The sequence below is a fragment of the Oncorhynchus nerka genome, unplaced genomic scaffold (genome assembly GCF_034236695.1).
Source record: "Oncorhynchus nerka isolate Pitt River unplaced genomic scaffold, Oner_Uvic_2.0 unplaced_scaffold_8617, whole genome shotgun sequence".
NCBI lineage: Eukaryota > Metazoa > Chordata > Actinopteri > Salmoniformes > Salmonidae > Oncorhynchus > Oncorhynchus nerka.
The window spans coordinates 1-5,112 of record NW_027032705.1 but is presented as its reverse complement, the minus strand read 5'-3'; the positions used below and the strand labels follow the sequence as shown (position 1 = coordinate 5,112).

At 48.5% G+C, this 5,112-nt stretch overlaps 1 long non-coding RNA gene across 1 annotated transcript; it reads left to right on the top strand.

Moving 5' to 3' along the window:
* The first annotated feature begins 230 nt into the window (after positions 1–230).
* On the top strand, positions 231–4,724 carry LOC135565988 (uncharacterized). The gene is made up of 3 exons (XR_010461906.1): positions 231–428; positions 505–579; positions 4,649–4,724. It is a non-coding gene; the product is annotated as an uncharacterized LOC135565988 (long non-coding RNA).
* The last annotated feature ends 388 nt before the right edge of the window (positions 4,725–5,112 follow it).

Sequence of the window (5,112 nt, the reverse complement as noted above, 5' to 3'; positions counted from 1 at the left end):
AACGTCCAACCAACCATCGATACAACCATTACTCAGTCAGTAAGATATAATAAGCACATCACGTTCGTTATTGAGCTACAACCAGTCCGGCTCCAAACAAGCGTTTTTCTTGTGACGTATTAAGCGCAGTCATAAAGCTGTGACCCAAAATGACGTAACCATGCATTAATTCACACATCTGTTCAATAGTTTTCTTCACTCAGGTTGTTGCAGGTAGTCTTTGGCCTTTTGGGGCACCTACTTCCCAACATATATATACATATATAGGGAATAGGGTGCCATTTGGGATGCCATCTTTGTGTGTGTGTCTGTGTGTGAGTCAGGATGTGTTTTGTGTCAATTAATTGATGGAAATGTTTCCCTCAGAAAGAAAGATGGATCGTAATGATGAGAGAATCAAAAGAGCTTTAAGACGCCGCCCTTATGTGGTAAATATCAAATATTTGTTTGTTTTGTCCTGTTTTGTTATAATATCACATTTTAAATTGAGTGTTGTGTTGACAGTTGAAACCAGTGAGGGTGAACACCCCTGATTCCGTGTTGTGGCCAACCGGCATGGTGCACAGAAGGCCAAAGCCTGTAAGTCATATCTGACCTGAAACAAAAACACATACACATTAGTTATGCATTCTGCATGTACAAACTGGGTAGTCTCTGGGGAATTATAAATTAAAATGCAGATATCCCTATCTAACTTCATTAAATGCTGTCTTGACAGTCTAATTCAGTGCATTTACATTTACATTTAAGTCATTTAGCAGACGCTCTTATCCAGAGCGACTTACAAATTGGTGCGTTCACCTTAAGACATCCAGTGGAACAGCCACTTTACAATAGTGCATCTAAATCTTTTAAGGGGGGTGAGAAGGATTACTTTATCCTATCCTAGGTATTCCTGAAAGAGGTGGGGTTTCAGGTGTCTCCGGAAGGTGGTGATTGACTCCGCTGTCCTGGCGTCGTGAGGGAGTTTGTTCCACCATTGGGGGCCAGAGCAGCGAACAGTTTTGACTGGGCTGCGCGGGAACTGTACTTCCTCAGTGGTAGGGAGGCGAGCAGGCCAGAGGTGGATGAACGCAGTGCCCTTGTTTGGGTGTAGGGCCTGATCAGAGCCTGGAGGTACTGAGGTGCCGTTCCCCTCACAGCTCCGTAGGCAAGCACCATGGTCTTGTAGCGGATGCGAGCTTCAACTGGAAGCCAGTGGAGAGAGCGGAGGAGCGGGGTGACGTGGAGAGAACTTGGGAAGGTTGAACACCAGACGGGCTGCGGCGTTCTGGATGAGTTGTAGGGGTTTAATGGCACAGGCAGGGAGCCCAGCCAACAGCGAGTTGCAGTAATCCAGACGGAGATGACAAGTGCCTGGATTAGGACCTGCGCTGCTTCCTGTGTGAGGCAGGGTCGTACTCTGCGGATGTTGTAGAGCATGAACCTACAAGAACGGGCCACCGCCTTGATGTTAGTTGAGAACGACAGGGTGTTGTCCAGGATCACGCCAAGGTTCTTAGCGCTCTGGGAGGAGGACACAATGGAGTTGTCAACCGTGATGGCGAGATCATGGAATGGGCAGTCCTTCCCGGGAGGAAGAGCAGCTCCGTCTTGCCGAGGTTCAGCTTGAGGTGGTGATCCGTCATCCACACTGATATGTCTGCCAGACATGCAGAGATGCGATTCGCCACCTGGTCATCAGAAGGGGGAAAGGAGAAGATTAATTGTGTGTCGTCTGCATAGCAATGATAGGAGAGACCATGTGAGGTTATGACAGAGCCAAGTGACTTGGTGTATAGCGAGAATAGGAGAGGGCCTAGAACAGAGCCCTGGGGGACGCCAGTGGTGAGAGCGCGTGGTGAGGAGACAGATTCTCGCCACGCCACCTGGTAGGAGCGACCTGTCAGGTAGGACGCAATCCAAGCGTGGGCCGCGCCGGAGATGCCCAACTCGGAGAGGGTGGAGAGGAGGATCTGATGGTTCACAGTATCGAAGGCAGCCGATAGGTCTAGAAGGATGAGAGCAGAGGAGAGAGAGTTAGCTTTAGCAGTGCGGAGTGCCTCCGTGATACAGAGAAGAGCAGTCTCAGTTGAATGACTAGTCTTGAAACCTGACTGATTTGGATCAAGAAGGTCATTCTGAGAGAGATAGCGGGAGAGCTGGCCAAGGACGGCACGTTCAAGAGTTTTGGAGAGAAAAGAAAGAAGGGATACTGGTCTGTAGTTGTTGACATCGGAGGGATCGAGTGTAGGTTTTTTCAGAAGGGGTGCAACTCTCGCTCTCTTGAAGACAGAAGGGACGTAGCCAGCGGTCAGGGATGAGTTGATGAGCGAGGTGAGGTAAGGGAGAAGGTCTCCGGAAATGGTCTGGAGAAGAGAGGAGGGAATAGGGTCAAGCGGGCAGGTTGTTGGGCGGCCGGCCGTCACAAGACGCGAGATTTCATCTGGAGAGAGAGGGAGAAAGAGGTCAGAGCACAGGGTAGGGCAGTGTGAGCAGAACCAGCGGTGTCGTTTGACTTAGCAAACGAGGATCGGATGTCGTCGACCTTCTTTTCAAAATGGTTGACGAAGTCATCTGCAGAGAGGGAGGAGGAGGGGGAGGAGGATTCAGGAGGGAGGAGAAGGTGGCAAAGAGCTTCCTAGGGTTAGAGGCAGATGCTTGGAATTTAGAGTGGTAGAAAGTGGCTTTAGCAGCAGAGACAGAAGAGGAAAAATGTAGAGAGGAGGGAGTGAAAGGATGCCAGGTCCGCAGGGAGGCGAGTTTTCCTCCATTTCCGCTCGGCTGCCCGGAGCCCTGTTCTGTGAGCTCGCAATGAGTCGTCGAGCCACGGAGCAGGAGGGGAGGACCGAGCCGGCCTGGAGGATAGGGGACATAGAGAATCAAGGGATGCAGAAAGGGAGGAGAGGAGGGTTGAGGAGGCAGAATCAGGAGATAGGTTGGAGAAGGTTTGAGCAGAGGGAAGAGATGATAGGATGGAAGAGGAGAGAGTAGCGGGGGAGAGAGAGCGAAGATTGGGACGGCGCGATACCATCCGAGTAGGGGCAGTGTGGGAAGTGTTGGATGAGAGCAAGAGGGAAAAGGATACAAGGTAGTGGTCGGAGACTTGGAGGGAGTTGCAGTGAGGTTAGTGGAAGAACAGCATCTAGTAAAGATGAGGTCGAGCGTATTGCCTGCCTTGTGAGTAGAGGGGGAAGGTGAGAGGGTGAGGTCAAAAGAGGAGAGGAGTGGAAAGAAGGAGGCAGAGAGGAATGAGTCAAAGGTAGACGTGGGGAGGTTAAAGTCGCCCAGAACTGTGAGAGGTGAGCCGTCCTCAGGAAAGGAGCTTATCAAGGCATCAAGCTCATTGATGAACTCTCCGAGGGAACCTGGAGGGCGATAAATGATAAGGATGTTAAGCTTGAAAGGGCTGGTAACTGTGACAGCATGGAATTCAAAGGAGGCGATAGACAGATGGGTAAGGGGAGAAAGAGAGAATGACCACTTGGGAGAGATGAGGATCCCGGTGCCACCACCCCGCTGACCAGAAGCTCTCGGGGTGTGCGAGAACACGTGGGCGGACGAAGAGAGCAGTAGGAGTAGCAGTGTTATCTGTGGTGATCCATGTTTCCGTCAGTGCCAAGAAGTCGAGGGACTGGAGGGAGGCATAGGCTGAGATGAACTCTGCCTTGTTGGCCGCAGATCGGCAGTTCCAGAGGCTACCGGAGACCTGGAACTCCACGTGGGTCGTGCGCGCTGGGACCACCAGATTAGAGTGGCCGCGGCCACGCTGTGGAGCGTTTGTATGGTCTGTGCAGAGAGGAGAGAACAGGGATAGAAAGACACATAGTTGACAGGCTACAGAAGAGGCTACGCTAATGCAAAGGAGATTGGAATGACAAGTGGACTACACGTCTCGAATGTTCAGAAAGTTAAGCTTACGTAGCAGGAATCTTATTGACTAAAATAATTCAAAATGATACAGTACTGCTGAAGTAGGCTAGCTGGCAGTGGCTGCGTTGTTGTTGTTCTATCTCTCTATAGTGCTGTTTCTTGTATTATGGTCTCTTGTTTCTTTAGAGGTTTCACTTTGTTGTCCTTTTTCTTTTCCTTTTTCTTCTGTCCTTATTTTGTCTTCCTTTCTTCTGTTAACTAGATATTTTTTGTATCAGTGCAGACCCCTCAGATCCACAAAAGGCCTGTAAGTCAAATTCAACCACATAACAGTCCTTATGTTATTTATTGATACACAATTCAAGGCCAAAATGAGCAAAGCAGTGTTGAATTCATTCTTTACTGTTAACAGCCAATCATTGTGAGCTATGGGCAGGACCAGACATCTGGGGATGGATGGAGCATCAATCCAGAGCCTCTCAGCCAGGTCATCTCTGCTGTTCCCATAGAGACACAACAGTTAGATCAATCTGTTGATTCATATGGCCATTTTGGTTGGCTTGGTTGAATTGACAATTATCCATTCGAGATGCTAAAGAATCCTGTACTATGGAAGGTCTTTTGCCCCACCCCTAATGTTATGGGAGTTGCATTTATTGCATTTTCAGTTACCCATGTATTACTCACTACTTGTACAACCATGTTGGATTGCCTACATATTCTACATTTCCTTGAGGGTCAATGCCAGTGTATTCTATGGCTTGCCATGAGTACATGCCTTTCTCTGTCTCCTCAGTCTGGAAGGGTGACTCGGCTGATAGAGAGAAAATATGATGACGTGATCTCATCCTCCAGTTCTGATGACTTTTCCATCTACCTCTTCACTGACTGTGAATCTGAGGTAAAAAAGAGTTGTACCCCTAATTCATGTTCTTGTTGAGTGACATCACTGGGGAGGAGTGATGGTCTCTGACTAGTTGACTCTGATACACAGTGATGATGAGGATCATGAAAGAGATAGACACCAAAGCCAGAAAGTTGAGAATGGGAAAGGTGACAAAGCTTGATGTGGGGATATGGACGAGGATGATGATCTGTCTCTCCACTCCTTCTCGATGAGTCAGACTTCCTTGGTAAGTTCTAAGGCTAAATATTTTTTTATATATATACATGGGGATTGAAAATGATGCAGACAATGACTTATTGAGTGTAGTCATGTATCTGCAATGTGTATAGAGTAGTTATAAAGTATTTCTACAG